The 19,461-nt window shown below is 51.2% G+C and overlaps 1 protein-coding gene across 1 annotated transcript in view; it reads right to left on the minus strand.

Moving 5' to 3' along the window:
- Positions 1 to 19,461, minus strand: part of LOC138467527 (zinc finger protein 135-like) — a 312,864-nt gene that overhangs the window by 118,088 nt on the left and 175,315 nt on the right. The window lies entirely within an intron of this gene.

A 19,461-nucleotide genomic window follows, 5' to 3' on the forward strand; every position in this document is an offset into this window, starting at 1 on the left:
TTGCTGTACTTGTTGGGTGGAAATACGGAAGTCACGAACGAGACAGTGAGACTAATTAAATTGAAATTGTAAACTCTCTCTTAAGAGTCAATGATCCATGATTCAACCAGTCTATCCAGCTTTCCAGGTTATGTAATGTTTAAACTTAATTTGAACCTGAGCCCTGCCTAAATTTGATGTTCCCCAGCTCCTCGAGAGCATTATACATCAAGTTCGATTTAATTTTTTACCAGTCGCCCAACTACCTTGTAAATGGTCCTATAGGTCCTCAAAATTCTGTCCTTTATAGCCTACTGTGGAAGAATCAGGTATGCAATTTTTGTTAATATGCACAATTTATGCAACACTAAGGGTGAGATGGCTTTTACCCATCTTTATAAAATACCAGGCATTCTCCTCTGTGGACACATATGTTTTATGTAAAATGACTAACCATATGGATGTTATATTTGCATTCTTTTTTTTTTTTACTAACCCCTTAAGTGTGGAGGATGAGCTATACCATCCTCTGTGCTACGTTCACAGTGTGGAGGACGAAATAGCTCGTCCTCCGCACTACTCACCTCTGGGGTGATGGATCACCCCCCCACCCCTTGTTGCATCGCCAATCTCCCAGACTCCCAGGCAGTGAAGGGGAGGACTTCCCCTTCCATGCCTGTGGTCACACTGATGACATCGGCGCACGTAGCATCATCAGGAAGTGATATTTACATGCTGAAGCCAAAAGGCTTTAGCATGTCAATATAGCAGCCATGCTGTTGCGTGCTGCTCGGGCATTTCTAGCCCGATTTACTTGAGTGAGGGCTCGTTGGAAAGGGGAGGCTGCTGGTCGAGGATCGTTCGATGTTTGACCAGCAATCACCACTGGTCCACCATGGAATTGATTTTGGTGGTGGGCCCCTGAAGGAAGGCATGGTATCAAACAGTGAAGACAGACACATGTGATCACAGTTCAAGAGTGTTTATTGAACTTCAAATGAGTTGGTGGAACCCCTATCTAAACCTAAAGCTAATGATAGGAGCAAGCTATGACCCTCAAATAATAACAAAGTCCTAGTCAAGTCTTTGCAAATAAAAGGGCCTATACAAAAGAAAAGTGTAAAAGAAATAATATGTCAGGACAGTTGAGAAGTTGGTTTCCCTTCCCCACGTTTCCAGCACGGGGCAAGGCAGCACATTCCAGCTTTGCACACACTCTGGCTTTTTGGCCATGCGGATACAGTTCAAAACACTGACATCAGTGGCCTTCTGTCAAAGCCTCTTTCCAATAACAGCTTCTAACAACAGAGGGTCTGTCGTAACAGATAAAGTGCATTCCTATTAGGATATTCACATGTACAAGTTCTCGCTTTCAATGTTCATCATGGGTCTCCATCCTCAGGCTGAGACCCACTCTTTATCACAATATTCATACTTAGTCTCCCTCATTCGGGCTCAGACCCTGGATCTCCCTCATTCGGGCTCTGATCTTCTTGATATAGATCTCCCTCGTTCGGGCTCAGATCCTCATGATATCAAAATCGAAGACTTTCGAATGTACGATGGGTTTTGCTTAAAATGTTGAGGGACCACTTCGATTAACTTCACAGAATTATTCTCATCAATCTTCTACCTTCATTTCTCTTGGCGGGATACCTTACAGAGACTTTCGATTGAGCACGTCCACAGTGCCGGACCACTCTGTCAACTGTATCATCTCTTACCTTCTCAAGTTCAAACATTCATTAGCAGTTTAGCTTTTACTCGCGTCTTTCATCAAACACGTTTAACAATGTTTGTTCCAGCGCTCGTTATACAATGTTGCCGCTTGCAACCTTGAGTTCATCACAGACCGGTCTGGCATCGGCTTCCCCAACTCACCGGCTGTGTTGCTGTTTCTGGCACTTCTTTGTTCGTGGAACCAAGGGCGATACCATGGCGGCTGCTGCTGCTCCTCCCCGTCTTGGTCAGATATGCAGGAGGGCCTTCAGTATCTCCGACACACAATGCAAGATTCTTTAGTGTGGTTTCCTGGCCTTACGCTTTCTGCCTCAAAGGTTTCTTGAAAGTAACGGCATCTGGCCGAAAAAAGGTCAAGGGTACTCCTCTTCTTTCGAACCCTTCTTGGATTGCCATCTTTCTCCACTTGTTCAGCTGCCAACTTGCAACTGCTGTACCTTCGTGTGCTTTACCACGCTCAGGGTGTGCTTTCGTGCTCCGCCTTTTATCCATGTGGAGAAGTCTGATGGAAGTCAGGTGTGAGTGATAGTCAATAATTGCCTGACCTCGCCTGACCACAGTAGTGGGACATGTCAGATACACTGCTCGCGTGTGAGTCTGTTTTCTCCCAGAGTGGTCTGTCTGTGTTAAAGTGCTGGCAAAGGAAAAGGAGGGGGGACAGGGGAGAGGGGTAAGGTTCCCATGTATCGTAACTGGTACGATGGGGTAAAGGTGTTGCAGGGGGAGGGATAATGCATCTCGCCATCTGGTGTCCCACTACCACTCCCTGAAGACCGCTCACCCAGGCGATCCTCCCGCACTGGTCCACACCCAGGAACTGAATCCAAAAGCGATGGCCGTGTCCTGGCTACCTGGATGACAGATCCCCGGGGACTAGCTGGTGAGACACCTTCTGGTTTCTCACCCGCCCACCCCAAGCCAAACAGCCCCCCCCCCCACCACCACCAAAAAAAAGAAAAAAGTGGCACAATGTTTTGCCTTCTTTGGGTGCAGATAGGGCTGTTTTCCACCCATTTGCCCCCCAAGGAAGGCAAACAAAGCCATTTGCCAAAAAAGCACACTTGGGGGCACACAGGGATGGCCCTGTGGCTGTGGGCCAGCCACCCCCAGAAATTCCCCTAGGGAGGGGCAGATTCTTGCTGCTTCCCTGGGTGTGGGGGGGGGGCAATTGAGGGTCTGACCCATTTTGCCATTCCAGGAAAGCAGCAAGGACCACTAGGTCACCAGGGATATTATCTCGGGGGCTGAAGGGGGCCCAGGCCAATCACCCCCCGACCCCCAAAAAATGCCAACCAGATGGCATAATGTTGTTTTGCCTTTTTTGGGGCCAAATTGGTGCAGTTTTGCACACATTTGCCCCCAAAGAAGGCAAAACAAATTACATTCAACATGCAGTGGACCGCTTGAGGATATCGGTGGGGCTGGCCCCACGCCTTTGGGTCAGCCCCCTTAGCATTCCCCCCCCCAAGGGCGGGCAGACCCTTGCTGCTCCTCTGGGGGGCAAAATTGGGGTTCTGGACCAATTTTGCAACTCCTGAGAAGGAGCAAGGACCACTAGGCCACCAGGCATATGATCTTGGGGTGGGTTCTGGGGGTGCCGCACGCCAATCCGCACCCCACCCTCACTCCCAAAAAATGCCAACAAGATAGCATAATGTTGTTTTAGCTTCTTTGGGGACAAATTAGTGCTGTTTTGCACCCATTTGACCCCAAGGAAGGCAAAACAACATAGGGCAATTTTGCCAGATGCAGACTCGGGGGCATCAGGGGGATGACCCTATGCCTGTAGGGCCAGCCCCCTCACAAATCCCCCCATGGAGGGGCTGATCATTTTAGCTTCCCTGGGGGTGGGCAAAACTTTGAGGGTCTGATCCCATTTTGCCAACCCTGGGAAGCAGTAAGGAGCACTAAGCTACCTGGGAAAATATTTTGGGGTTGGGGGGCTGTTTCGCCCATTGCCCGTCGCAGTACCTCCGGTCGTCCTGGAGATCTGGCCATGCCGCGTTACATCTTTTCCCTCCAGGGTTGATACGGGGACCCTGCATGGTCGACCTATGACCGCCGCTGGGCTGGGGAACCGTCCATTCACGTGCGAGGCAGCCACCCAAGTCCGGGGGCAGCACTCCCGGCCGTCCTAGAGCTCTTGCTGGGCTGAGTTACAGCTTTTCCCTCTGGGGAGGGATGTGGTCTCTCCTGGGGCTCCCTGGGGCCACCGCTGGGCCTGGAGATGCGAGACTCACATGGAAAACAGGTGCCCAAGGCCAGGGGCAGTACCCTCGGTTATCCAGGAGCTCTGGCGCCATGCAGCATTGCAGCATTTTCTTCCGGGGAGTGATAGGGACCCTGTTGGGGCTTCCTGGGACCACCGCTGGGCCTGGAGATGTTAGACCCACATGGGAGACAGGCACCCAAGGCCAGGGGCAGTACCCTTGGCTGTCCTGGAGCTCTGGCCATGTTACGTTACAGCTTTTCCCTCCGGGGGCGGACGACGCTGCCGGGTCATCCAATGATCGCTGCCAGGCTGGGGGCGGTCTTCCCACGTGCAAGGCAGACACCAAAGGCCAGGGGCAGCATCCCCGACTGTCCTAGAGCTCTGGCAGGGCTGCTTTACAGCTTTTCACTCCAGGAAGGGATGGGGACCCTGCTGGGGCTCCCTTGTTCCCCCGCTGGGCTTGTGGACAGTTGACACACGTGAGAGGTAGATGCCCAAGGCTGAGGGCTGCACCCCCAGCCATCCTGGAGCTCTTGCAATGCTGCGTTATAGCTTTTCCTTCAGGGGGCGTGGCCTGGAGCCGATAGTGTAGAGAGGCTGAATAGCCGAGCTCCAGCCGAGACGCCGTTTCTCGATCCTTTTTGCCGGCATAAGAAGTGCCTACGACCACAAAAAGCTGTTGCAGATGCGGGAGAAGCTGACCCCGACACAATCTGCTTGACCAGCCTGGAAATCGGACCCTCTGGTCGGCGAAATTGTCCTTGAATCATACTCCCTCCCCCGCTTCCATACGCATCCAAGATGGCGCCTCGCGCCACTTAGCGGAAACTCCGAGAAAGAAGCCGGCATCCGGGGATTAAGGCGGCCAGATCGAGCAGAGACAACACGACGGAGCATGATCGCATGCAGGACATCGGAAGGGAGAGCCCTCACCCTGCTTCTCACCGCTGGGCGAGGCTCGCCACAGCGGCACCTGTACACCGCTCCCGTGGTACAGTACGTGGGCTCAGCCGTCGCTGAGGACGGCCCGCTGAGGGCGCACACGACCACCGGAGGTTCCTTCCCAGCGTCGCCCGAGGCACAGGACAGCGAGAACCAGCAGCAAGAGCGCGACTACGGCGCCCCCAGATCTCCCTGCCCCGGCGAGTCGGACGCTCAGAGGTGAGGGCAGCGACGGCGACATCACAGATATAGCGGCGGCACCCCTACCCCTCTGCAGATTCGGATTCATTGACTCTTGACACTGTGGGAACATCATTCATTACTCTACACACGGGGAGACGGCTGATACCCCCACCGGTAACTCATCTAAAATGTGTCCCAGGGGCAGCATCACTGAGACTCCAATATGGCCGCCAGGAACAAAGCGAAAGCAGCCACCATGGACTCATTTGTATCCGCCAAGTCAAAAACCCCTACACAGGCTTGCTCTTGTACCCCAGAGATTACCCACACGAAAGAGGGGGAAACCACAGATAACCACTCCCAAATACTGGAGGCTATTGCTTCATTGAGGACACACATAGACTCTAAGATCGACGAATTTAAAATGGACATTCAACTCATGCGTCAGGACGCCCGCAAATTAACTGGGAGGGTGACAAACACCGAGACTTCAATAGAAGAAACAGCTGGGGCCACAGCAGCCTTGAAGTACAAGGTTGCAGACCTAGAGAAGAAAGTGGCTATCCTGGAGGAGAGGTCCGAGGAGGCCGAAGGTCGGGCTAGACGGGACAACATTAGGATCCTAGGAGTATCAAAAGGAAACGAAGGCCCAAACACTACAGCCTACGTAGAATCCTTGCTACAACAGGAGATTGGGACTGGGAAACTGTCGCAGGGTTTCGCGGTCGAAAGGGCCCACAGGTCCCTCCAGAAGCGGCCCCCACCTGGCTCATTTCCACAACCAATAATTGCTAAAATTCTAAACTTTCAGGATAGGGAAATTATTTTACGGCACTCCAGGGAAGAAGGCCCCATCGAACGTGGCGACTCTAAAATAACCATTTACCCTGATTACACTCAGAAAGTGCAGAGGGAGAGGAACTCTTTCGTCCCAGTAAAAGCAAGACTTCGACAACTAAACCTGAAATACAGGCTGCTCTACCCAACGCGCTTGAAAGTCATCTTTAACGGGCGTGCCATATTCCTAGAAAACCCAACGGCCGCCATCATGTGGCTGGAAGATAACAACCTCGCAGATGGTAAAGATGCTCCCCAGATGGAAGATTGAGGCTCTCAGACCGTCGGCATATGACACACGCTGCCATAAATGGCCATAACAAGCACAAGCAACCGGCCCTCAGAAGGTAATCCAACTAACCGTTAGCTACATAGAAACGGCCCTCGTTCGGCCTCTCCGCCAGACACCAGCCCTATCCCCCGCAGACAATCCGGGTCAGGCTAGCCACCTGCCCGACCCAGCTCGCGCCCGATACGCGGATGGGTCTAGACGCCCGAGCACCACAACGAAGATGTAGTCGCTGGGCGCACCAGTTCGAGTTTTGTGAACAGTTTTGTTAGTTAACAGTCTTCATACCACTACCGCTGAAGAAGCACAGGATGGGTGCATGCTGCAAATCGGGGGGCGAAGAACCCGATTACTCCCGTCAACATTCTCATAACCTCAGATTGGCATTACTACAGGCTCCAGAGGAGGAGCTGCCAGCCGGGCTCGAAATATTGATCCGATGGCGTCACAACTCAAAGTGATGACGTAAAATGTGAGAGGGATGAGCTCATACCTGAGACGAAACCGAATACAGTCCTATCACCGCAGGAAAAAGGTTTTGATTGCAATGTTGCAAGAGACACATCTTACGGAAGACACCATGTCCAAATTAACAGATTGATGGGCTGGGACTGGGAGAGGATCCCCCTACTCTAAATACTCAAGGGGGGTGTTCACATGGGTGTTCACATGTGCCCTTCCAATTGCAAGGATTCGAGTCCGATAAAGAAGGAAGGTATGTAATAATGTGGGGCACTATCGAGCAGACTCCAATTTGCTTAGTCAATTTGTACTTCCCGCAACATGGAATACCATCACACCCTAGAGCAATATGCTCACGGATGGCACACCACCGAAATAGGACCTTTATATGGGGGGGGGGACTTCAACTGTGTCATTGATGGCTCTATGGACAGGTCAGCACCACCACCCCATCCAAGTAACCCCGCAACATGCGCTCTGACAGAAACGCTGCAACAACTCGACTTGGTGGATATTTGGAGGGAACAGCATCCTGTTGAAAAGATCTATTCTTACTATTCAGCCCCGCACAAGATCCACACGAGAATCGATTATCTGTTCATCGACAGAGAACAAATACCATTGGCAGAAACCACGGCATATTTAGGAAGATCAATCTCAGACCACTCCCCACTGATCGTGCAATGGCAATTAACGGGGCCTAGACCACCAATCCCCATGTGGAGGATGCCTACTGCGGCCCTCACTGACCCTGAGTTCAGAGAGGACCTCGCTGAAAAACTAGAAGAATACATTGACATTAATAAAGGCTCAGTATCTACCTGGAGCACATTGTGGGAAGCCATGAAGTGGTGGCTAGAGGAGAAATAATATCAAAAGCTGGAGGCACTCGCAGGCAATTGAGGACTGAACTCAAAGCACAAGAGGAAGAGATGTCCCGTCTAGAATCCACCTCAGCCATTACTCCAGAGGTCGAAATGAAGTTGAAGAAAGCCTGCGAGAAATGGCAATCTTCCTGGGACAGATTAGAGAAGTTTGACTTCGCAACATACACTACCAGGTCTCACAAGGAGTCCGACAAACCCGGCAGACTGCTGGCCTGGCTGTGTAAGCGTGAACGCCCCAGGCACCTCCCAACGGAGATACTGGACGAAAACGGGATACGTCACAAGACACAACTAGGAATTAATGAAGCGTTTGCCAAATTCTACTACAGATTGTTCTCCCATGACACACAAATAGACAGAGATGAAATTAAAGAAACACTGGATGAGATAGGCCTCCCCAAAATATCCAGCGAACAGAGAGAGGCACTGGAGATGGAAATCACAGCAGAAGACTTGACAGGAGCAATCAGATCGCTGGCCACCTGTAAGGCTCCCGGAAGTGACGGCCTCCCGCCTGAATTTTACAAAACATACAAATCCACCCTCACCCCAATCCTCCACGAGGTCTACCTAGAGGCCTACGAAAACGGGGTCTTACCTAACACTATGAAAGAGACAATAATTATTCCCATGCTCAAACCAAACAAACCACCCACTGACTGTGACTCTTATCGCCCTCTGGCCATGTTAAATTATGACAGCAAGATTCTCACCACTATACTGGCCAGCAGACTCGCTAGGGTGGTAGGGTCCATAATCCACAAAGACGAGAATGGTTTTGTTGCAGGACGTAATACCACAGCCAACCTGAGAAGACTTCAACACATTATGGCCGAAACCTATGAGAATGAAGAAGACCTAGCAGTACTATCACTTGATGCCATCAAGGCCTTTGATTCTATCTTCTGGGAGTGGCTCGTCGAGGTGCTGAGAGGGTTCGGGTTTGGCGAGGGCTTTGTCAGATGGATCACAGTACTCTATAATTCTCCTGTGGCAAGAGTTAAAACCGGCAGAACAGTGTCTGAATCCTGGAAAATACAAAGGGGCACCAGACAAGGGTGCCCACTGTCGCCCATGCTATACATATTGGGCCTGGAGCCGATTGCCATATATTTTAGGAAACAGTTCTTTGAGGCTGGCATCAAAGTGGGCAACGAACATAACATAATATCCCTATACGCGGACAATGTCCTTTTATACTTGAAAGATCCCCAGATCAACGCACCAATCACACTGGATGTACTAGACAACTATGCGAAATACTCTGGGATCAAATTCAGTAGACTGAAATCCTCTGCCTTTCCCTTGGCTAGCCTGAGAGGCCTAGAAGAAACTGATCTCCCGGACATTGGGATAAAGTGGCAACTCGACACGTTTCAGTACCTAGGAATTAATGTGAGCCACATCCCGATGCTCACACACAAGCACAACACGGAAATAGCAATAACCAGCCTTCGCAGATCCATGAAATTTTGGTCTAGACACCCACTTGCAATGGTCGGCAGAGCAGCAATCGTTAAGATGATAGTGCTCCCCCGATTTCTGTATTTCTTCGTCAACATATGCCACTACGTCAGACCGCCCTTCTTTAAGAAATTGGAGGCACTTATCAAGGGCTTCCTATGGGGACCTACCAGGCATAAATTGACTTTGGCTACCCTATTCCTCCCATACAAGGAAGGGGGAATACAACTCCCAGACCTCCAGTTGTATTATCTTGCGGCACAGCTTAGCCACGTGATGAAGCGGCTCTCAGACGATCCATCAGCCGAGCTGGGACTATTGCGACAATCTCCCTCCAGAATATTCCACAAGGAAACTCTTTGGAACCCTCTACGACAATCCCCAGATGCCCCCCTGATCGTCGAACTTGGTAGGCAGATTTGGACCAGAAAATGCTACATCAGGCAGGTGAAACACCCTTACTCTCCAGAAAACCCCATTCTGGTTGACATGTGCAGAACAGAATCGGATCTCTCCACAGCGAGGAGGTGGGAGGGCTCCGGAATTTACACATGGGGGGATATGTTTGAGGAGGGCGAATTCAAGGATTTTGAGTCACTACAGGCTAATGAAGGGCTATCAAGCGGCCAGTTTCTCTGGTATCACCGGCTCAAACAAACCGCCAAGAAGAACTGGTGCAGCTGGCTGGAGGAACCCACCCCAGACCCACTGTAACAGGAGATGCACGACCTTACGGATGGCTGGAAACCAGTCTCTCGACTCTATAAGAGGCTCATCGACAAACCCAACCCCAAAAGTGCGACACTGAAGGCGAAATGGGAAACGGACCTCCAAACTACGCTTACAGACAAGGAATGGGAAAGAACGTTACTATACCCCAAGAAGTTGTCGAGAAACTCCAGATTCGGTCAGATACAACTAAACGTCCTATATCGGACGTATATGACCCCACACGGGGTGGCCTCCTTCAACAAACAAGCCTCCCCGGCTTGCCCATGGTGTGGGAACAACAAAGCTGATCTGATCCACATGTTCTGAACTTGCACCAGGACAATGGCGCTGTGGTCCAAAGTTAAACAGACCTGCACTGATGCCGGGATAAGCAGATATGAATGGACACCTGGGGAATGCTTATTAGGGGTCTACCCCAGACCAAGCAAATATAAACATGTTGTTAAGTTGATGGACATTGCAAAAAGAACTATAGCCATGGCATGGAAGACACCAGGGGGCCCTAGACATGAACGCTGGATGAAAGAGCTAGAGAGATGGACTGCAGCCGAAACCAGAGCCTGGCAAGATGGAATCATCTCTAGCGGAGACATTGCGAGTGGCACTCTAGACTCTTGGAAGGCCCTCCTGAGAGATATACACTTCAGTGCAGACCATAAACCCCCTTGATAAACCCCACTACTTTGCCATAACTGATCCCTCGCACTCGCCTGGATATGGTGATCTTCTTGACCGAGATCCCTCCCACTTCCCGTGATATCGGAACCCCTATTTGCAGCCATGCCCACCTAAGTAAGAGGAACTGTTTCGCATGAAGACTGTTGTTGTTTATGTTTATTGTTTTAGTTAATTTTCTTGTATTTGTACGCATCCAATACAAATGCCAATAAAATAAGTTTAAAAAAAAATAGCTTTTCCTTCCAGGGCAGGATGGGAACAATGCTGGGATGTCCCATGACCGCAGATGGGCTGGGGGGCGGTCGATCCATGTGCGAGGCAGACGTCCCGGTTCGGAGGCAGAACTCCCTGCCATCCAAGAGCTCTGGCTGGGCTGCATTACAGCTTTACCCTTTGGGGAGGATGTGGACCCTGCTGGGGCTCTCTGCAACCGCTGCTGAGCTGGGGGGCGGTCGACCCATGTGCGAGGCAGATGCCCAAGGCCGGGGGCAGCACCCCTGGTCATCCTAAAGTTCTGACTGGCCTGCATTACAGCTTTTCCTTCTGGGGAGGGATGGGGATCCTGCCGGGGCTCCCTGGGACTGCTGTGGGCCTGGGTCAGGTAACCCACCTGGGAAACTGGTGCGCAAGGCCGGAGCAGCACCCCCGGCCGTCCTGGAGCTCTGTCTGGGCTGCGCTACAGATTTTCCCTCCGGGGAGGGATGGTGACCCTGCCAGGGCTCCCTGGGACCACCGCTGGACTTGTGGACGGTCAACCCACATTGGAGACAGGCGCCCAAGGCTTGGGACCACACCCCCGACCGTCATGGAGCACTGGCTGTACTGCATTACAGCTTTTCCCTCCAGAGAGGGATGGTGTCCTTGCCAGGGCTCTCTGGGACTGCCGCTGGACTTGGAGACGGTCAACACACATGGGAGACAGGCGCCCAAGGATGGGGACATCACCCCTGACCATCCTGGAGATCTGGCCTGGCTGTGTTACAGATTGTCCCTCCAAGAAGGGATGGGGACCCTGGCAGGGCCTGCTAGGACCGCCGCTGGACTTGTGGACGGTTGACCCACAATGGAGACTGGTGCCCAAGGCCGGGGGCAGCACCCCCAGCAATCATTGAGCTATGGCTGGGCTGCATTACAGTTTTCTCCTCCCAGGAGGGATGGGGACCATGCTGGGGCTCTCTGGGACCGCTGCTGTACTTCTGGGTGGTCGACCCTCATTGGAGACAGGTGTCCAAGGCCATGGGCAGCAGTCCCGGCTGTCCTGGAGCTCTGGCTGGGCTGTGCTACAGATTTTCTCTCTGGGGAACGATGGGGACCCTGACGGGGCTCCCTGGGAATGCCGCTGGACTTATGGACGGTGAACCCACATTGGAGACAGGCGCCCGAGGCTGGGGACATCACACCCCGGCCGTCCTGGAGCTCTGGCTGCACTGAGTTACAGCTTTTCCTCCCCCCAGAGAGAGATGGTGACCTTGCCTGGCCTCTCTGTGACTACCGCTGGACTTGTGGAAGGTCATCCCACATGGGAGACAGGTTCCCAAGGATGGGGACATCACCCCTGACCATCCCGGGGCTCTGGCCTGGCTGCATTACAGGTTTACCCTCCAGGGAGGGATGGGGACCCTGGCAGGGCTCCCTAGGACCGCCGCTGGACTTGTGGACGGTTGACCCACAATGGAGACAGTAGCCCAAGGCCGGGAGCAGCACTCCCAGCCATCCTGGGGCTCTTGCAATGCCACATTATAGCTTTTCCCTCCAGGGAGGGATGGGAACACTGCTGGGATGTCCTATGACCGCAGCTGGGCTGGGGGGCAGTCGATCCATGTGCAAGGCAGATGCCCAAGTCCATGGCCAGCACTCCCTGCCGTCCTACAGCTCTGGCTGGGCGGCATTACAGCTTTACCCTTCGGGGAGAGATATGGACCCTGCCGGGGCTCCCTGCAACCGCCACTGAGCTGGGGGTGGTCGACCCATGTACAAGGCAGACGCCAAAGGCCAGGGCAGCACCCCCCGGTTGTCCTAAAGCTCTGACTGGGCTGCATTACAGCTTTTTCCTTTGGGGAGGGATGGGGACCCTGCTGGGGCTGGCTGGGACTGCGTGGATCTGGGGACAGGTTACCCACATCGGAGACAGGCGCACAAGGCCATAGCAGTACCCTCAGCTGTCCTGGAGCTCTGGCCATGCCACGTTACAGCTTTCCCCTCCAGGTAGGGATGGGGACCCTGCCGGGGCTCCCTGGGACCACTGCTGGGGCTGGGGATGCGCAACACACATCAGAGACTGGCGCCCATGGCCGGTGGCAGTACCCTTGGCTGTCCTGGAGCTCTGGCCATGCCGTGTTACAGGTTTTTACTCAGGGGAGGGATGGGGACCCTGTTGGGTCGTCCGATGACCGCCACTGGGCTGGGGGGCGGTCTACTCATGTGCGAGGCAGACGCCCAAGGCCGGGGACATCACCCCTGGCTGTCCTAGAGCAGCTTTTCCCTCCAGGGAGGGATGGAGACCCTGCGGGAGCTCTCTGGGACCGCTGCTGTACTTGTGGACGATCGACCTACATTGGAGACAGGCACCCAAGGCTGGGAACATCACGCACGACTGTCCTGGAGCTCTGGCTGCACTGCGTTACAGCTTTTCCCTCCAAAGAGGGATGGTGACCTTGCCAGGGCTCCTTGGGACTGCCGCTGGACTTGGGGACAGTTGACACACATGGGAGACAGGCGCCCAAGGATGGGGACATCACCTCTGACAATCCTGGAGCTCTGGCCTGGTAGTGTTACAGGTTTTCCCTCTGGGAAGGGATGGGGACCCAGCCTGGGGGCACTACCCACGGACGTACTGGAACTCTGACTGTGCTGCGTTACAGCTTTTGCCTCCAGGGAGGGATAGGAACGCCGCTGGAGATCCCGGAACCACTACTGAGCTTGTGCTTGGTCAACCTAATGGAAGACAGGTGCCCAAGGCTGGGGACATCTCCCCCAGCCATCCTAGAGCTGTGGCTGTGTTGCGTTACAGCTTTTCTCTCTTGGGAGGGATGGGGGCCCTGCTGCCGGTGCTCCCTGGGACCGTTGCTGGGCTGGAGGGTGGTCGCACCACACGCAAGGCAGATGCCCAAGGCCAGACGCAGCACCCTCGGCCGTCCCAGAGCTTTGGCTGGGCTGTATTCCAGCTTTTCCCTCCCGGGAAGGATGGGCACTGCTGCTGGGCTTGGGGATGGGTAGCCCCAATGGGAGAGAGGCAGCCTGCACCCGGCCGTCCTCGTGCTCAGGCTACGCTTCATTACAGCTTTTCCCTCCATGTAGGGATGGGGCCACTGCCGTGGCTCCCTGGAACTGCTGCTGTACTTGGGGATGGTCGACCCACATGGGAGACAGGCATGCAAGGCTGGAGACAGCACCCCCGGCCATCCTGGAGCTCTGACTGGGCTGCGTTAAAGCTTTTCCCTCCAGGGAGGGATGGGGAACCTGCCGGGGCTCCCTGTGACCGCTGCTGGACTTGGGGACGATTGACCCACATGGGAGACAGGTGCCTAAGATCAGAGGCAGCACCCCTGGCCGTCCTGGAGCTCTAGCCATGTCAGGCTACAGCTTTTCCCTCCACGAAGGGATAGTGACCTTGCTGCGGCTCCCTGGGACTGCCGCTGGACTTGGGGACGATTGACCCACATGGGAGACATGTGTCTAAAACCAGAGGCAACACCCCTGGCCGTCCTGGAGCTCTAGCCATGCCACGCTACAGCTTTTCCCTCCACGAAGGGATAGTGACCCTGCTGCGGCTCCCTGGGACTGCCGCTGGAATTGGGGATGGTCAACCCACATGGGAGACAGGCATCCAAGGCCGGGGACGTCACCCCCATCCGCCCTAGAGCTTTGGCTGGGCTGTGTTACAGCGTTTCCGGGGAGGGATGGGGAGCTTGCATGGGCCCCCTGGGACTCCTGCTGGTCTTGTGGATGGTCGAACCACATTGGAAACAAGCTCCCAAGGCCCCAGGGCATCACCCTGACCATCCCAGAGCTCTGGCATGGCTGCGTTACAGGTTTTCCCTCCGGGGAGGGATGGTGACCTTGCCAGGGTTCCCTGGGACTGCCAGTGGACTTGGGGACTGTCGAGCCACATTGGAGACAGGCGCCTAAGGCTGGGAATGTCACCCCCGACCATCTTGAAGCTCCGGCATGGCTGCATTATGGGGTTCATTGTTTTCATTGATGGCTGCGACACACCAGGCCTAAATCTGTGGGTTGTCCAGATGGCCAAAAACACTACAAATTTTCGGTGTACAAGTGGTTTAGCCTTTTCCCTTTGCGCCCAGGTCAGTGCACCCACAAATGTAAGGTACCGTTTTCATTGGAACAGCTATGAGAACGTGGGAAGGTAAGATACGTGTTGTTACATGCATGTTTCAGTGGTTTCCTGGTTGCAAATCTCTAAAAATGGTGCCCCCCGCCTACATTTTGGACTTTGCAAGGTATTCTGGGTAATAAATTGTAGCGCGACACAAGCGAGTGAGACCTCTTTAGATTCCCATGGGTGTCCTCTTTTCAGAAATCCATGGGGTTCCCTGTTTTCCTTGGTGGCTGCAACACCCCAGGCCCAAATCTGTGGGTTGTCCAGAAGGCCAAAATAACAAAAGAATATCATCTCCCCAGGGCGTTCGGTTTAACAGTGGGCTAGCCTTTTCCTCTTGTGACCTGGTCAGTGCACCCACACGTGAGGTACCATTTTCATTGGGACACCTGTGGAAACATGGAAAGGTAGGACATGTATTGTTGCACACGTGTTTCAGTGGTTTCCTGGTCGCAAATGTCTCAAAATTGTGCTCTTTTTCCCTACATTTTGGAATTTGCCTGGCCTTCTGTGTAATACATTGCAGCATGCAATATGCAAGTGAGACCTCTTTGGATTCCCATGAGTGTCTTCTTTTCAGAAATCCATGGGGTTCTCTATTTTCCTTGATGGCTGCAACACCCCAGGTCCAAATCTGTGGGTTGTCCAGAAGGCTAAAAACACTATAAATATTGTCTCCCCAGGGCGTGCGGTGTACCAGTGGTTTAGCCTTTTCACTTTGCACCCAGGTCAGTGCACCACACATGTGAGGTACATTTTTCATCGGGACACCTGTGGGAATGTGGGAAGGTAGGACATGTGTTGTTGCACACAGGTTTCAGTGGTTTCCTGGTCACAAATGTCTCAAAATTGTGTTTATTGCCTACATTTTGCACTTTACAAGGCATTCTGGTTAATAAATTGTAGACCGCTTTGGATTCCCACGGGTGTCTTCTTTTCAGAAATGCATGGGGTTCCCTGCTTTCCTTGGTGGTTGTGATACGCCAGACCCAAATGAGTGGGCTGTTCACAAGACCAAATCCAGTCTTCCCTGGGCCGTTTGGTGTACCAGGGGTTTAGCCTTTTCCCTTTGCACCCAGGTAAGTGTACCCACACATGTGAGGCACAATTTTTATCGGCACTTTTGCGAGAATGTGGGAAGGTAGGACATGTGTTGTTTTCTCTTGGTTGTGTTAACGTTTTCATACATTGTCCTACTGCGGTTTGTTACACAACCCTATCATTTCCCTAATGTGCCCTACATTTAGTCGCTGCTTTAGGCACTGTACGCTTTTGTGACCTGTGCAAGTCACCTATCCTTGAAAAGGTCCACCTGTGCCCTTTCTAAAAATATATGCTTGAAATTCCTCACCACATTTGTTTCCCTTATTTTTAAATGCTAAATATGTCAGTTTAGACCGTCAGTATAAAAATACTGTGTACCATGGTTGGTTTGTGGCTCATGGTATTGCTTGTTTTGGGAAACATTAGAAAAATTGTGGTGTGATTTCCAAACTAGAAGAGTCGGGGGAATGTAGCGGTGCATTGCTTTTCTCAATATTCATGGAAGCCATTACCTTACTATTGCAAACATGTCCAGCACATACTTTTTCTTCCTGTCACTTTTCCAATTTTTTGCCGACCGATTGGAATTATGGGTACATAGTTTTGGACTAACCTGCGCAAATATCCACTGCTGAACTTGGAATTGTATCTACTTTACAGAAATCTATGCATTTCTGTGTTCCCATTGAGCTTTCCTACCCTCCTCTTCCATTCAGTGCAAGCATAACCTATTAAAAAAAGGGGGTGAAATCGCCTACCTCGCACAAAACGGAAGGAACACTTATAAAAAAATAACTTATTATTTCCACTCACCTGTTCTTGAAAGCTTGGAAAATGGCGAATTTAGTACTGCAAACCTTTTGTTCCTAGCTCTTACAAGAAAAAAACGCCGACTTTTGTGTACATCATTTTATTGGCATTAAATTGTTGTCACCACCACCTACAGAAAACTAAGAATCCTTGGTGACGTTATGACCGACTACGTGTGGGAAGAAAAAGTTGCAAATTTGGCCAGAATATCACTTTTAACAATAATGTTACAATGGATTGAATGTCGGCATACCGAAATGTCCAAATAAGGGCTCAGAACTGGCAGGGGAAACCCTCAGCAGTTTAGGGGTTAAAGCAGAACTGCCCGATTTTCTCAAAAGCACTCCCTCTGCCGTAAGTAATCTAACAAGTGACATCATTCCTTTGTCTCTCCTCTGAAGGATTTATATTTGAAGCTCATTGCTGTTAACGACGTATGTCTATTTTTACACACATATTGTATTTTTTGTTTAAATTGTCTTTTTTTTTAAATTATGTTTATTGGTATTTTACAAAGTTATCCTAACAATAACCCAGATACCCTCCCCTTCTCATCCTTCTCCCTCAACTCCCCCACCCAATCCCACAATCTGCAGCACCTTTAGCATGTAAGATAGTACAAAGAAATCCTTAATTGTTATCTGTTATTAGTGAGGCATTAGGCAATGTCCAAAATCCGAATGCTCTGCGGGCATAGTTGAATCTGATAGTCATCCCTCAAATATTCCAACAATACACCCCTATCTGTCCTGAACTTTTGATTATCCGCTTGTTAATTATAGGTGGCCCACTCCATGGACAATATATGCCATATTTTATTTAACCATTCATTCTAGGTAGGCGTAGCTGCCTTCTTCCAGTTCCGGCAATCACAAGTAAAGCCACCAATGTCAAAACCAAACATGCTTTACAACTTGCCCTTCCTTGTGGTGCCATATCCTTTGCCAAGAGGCCCAGAAGACATTCCCCTATCCCCATGGGTATACCTATCCCTACCACCACCTGCATTGTCGAGCACAGTTTGCCCCAGAATGATTTCAAAGTCAGACAAGACCACCAAATGTAGAGCCAATCCCCTCACCCCTTAAATCTTAGCCAACAATCCGGTGATATCTCCGGATACATAGATCTAAGCCTCTCTGGGCTAGAGTGCCATTGTGTGAGGGTTTTATACCACATCTCCCTTAGTTGAATAGATTAAGTGAGCTTCGGGATATTGTCCCACAGTACCTCCCATTCCTCTTCTAATATTTGATGATCTAAGGTACGTTCCCACTTTCCCATGTAAGACTGCTTTTCCCGGGAGCCCCCTTCAGATATTAATACATAGAATGCTGAAATAAGATGTGTGTCCCCTGAGTGAGACGCAATATACTTTTCAAATGCAGTGAGTTGTCTACCTGCAATTAACTTATTGGGGCGGGGGTGTACTGCCCGAGCCACAGCTGGCAAAAACTAAGCCGATACTCTTCCATAAGGCCGAAAGTGTGTTTACACTGCTCAAAGGTTTTAACTTCCTGACCATGCATCAAATCTTTAAGCCTTAAACATCTCGCCTCCCTCCATTTCCCAAAGACTCTCACCTCCACCCCTGGTGTGAAGGGGGATTTCCCAAATAGTGGTGTGAATGGACTGGGATTTGTTGAGATATGCCTCTGTTTTACCACTTCATCCCACATCTCACCCACAAGTGCAATAATCTGCGATGCCTTCATACTAGGAGGATGGCCCTCCTTGGCTAACCATAAAACAGCATCTAATGGACTTCCCACTACTGCTCTATCCACAGAAACCCAATGTTTACTATCAACCCAAATAGCCATTGTTTCAGCACCCTCAAATGGGCCGCCCAGTAATATTGTCTAAAATCAGGAACGGCCATTCCTCACCTATTCCTCTGGCCATTAAAGTTTGCAGGGCCAACCTCTGTCTTTTATTTTGCCATATAAATGTGGATAATAAGGGATTGAGTGACTTAAAGAAATTCATAGGCAGAGCTTGAAAATAATAAGCGTGAGAGGGTCACCATCTTTATCGAAGCCATATGCCCCAGCCCCGATATATGTAAAGGATTTCCCTGTTGCAGGTCTATTTTAAGAGTGTAAAGTAACAGGGGATAGTTCGCCTCGTATAGCGTTGCCATAGACTTCTTAATGTAAATCCCTATATATTTAATGTTTTCTTCCGCCCACTGAAATTGGTTGGACCCCAGTATCTCCCCTACCTTTTCACTCAATAGTGTAAGATTCAATATCTCTGATTTATGTGGATTGATTTTTAAACCTGACACTTCATCAAATAAAGCCAGCTCTGAGACTATTGCCCTTAGGGACTCTGAAGGGTCGGATAGAGCCAGAAGCATGTCATCGGCAAATGTCACTGTTTTATGTTCACGACCCCCAAAATGAATACATTTCATGCCCAGTGCTTTCCGTATACGCTGCAGTATATGTTCCAGATTAATCGCACAGAGGAAGCGAGAAAACGGACACCCTTGTTTGGTCTCCCCCTCCAATCGATCGGGCCTGAAAGCTGTCCATTGATGGACAAGCGCAGGGTAGGGGTTTGATAGTTATCTTGTATTGTCCGGAGATAGCGTTCCCCAAACTCCATTCTTGTCATTGTCCGAAAGAGAAATGACCATTCCACCCGGTCAAATGCCTTTTCGGCGTCTAGCATGAGGAGAACCGCTGGAATCCCACGTCTTTCCACCTTTTCTATTATATGACAAAACCTTCTTGTAATATCAAGTGCTTGGCATTGCTTAATGAAACCCGCCTGATCATGTCCTATTAAGGTGTGGAGTCTATCCTTCAGTCGAGAAGCTAAAATCTTGGTGTATATTTTAGCGTCAATATTAATT

The sequence above is a fragment of the Ambystoma mexicanum genome, chromosome 4q (genome assembly GCF_040938575.1).
Source record: "Ambystoma mexicanum isolate Mex_15411 chromosome 4q, UKY_AmexF1_1, whole genome shotgun sequence".
In the NCBI taxonomy this organism is placed as follows: domain Eukaryota; kingdom Metazoa; phylum Chordata; class Amphibia; order Caudata; family Ambystomatidae; genus Ambystoma; species Ambystoma mexicanum.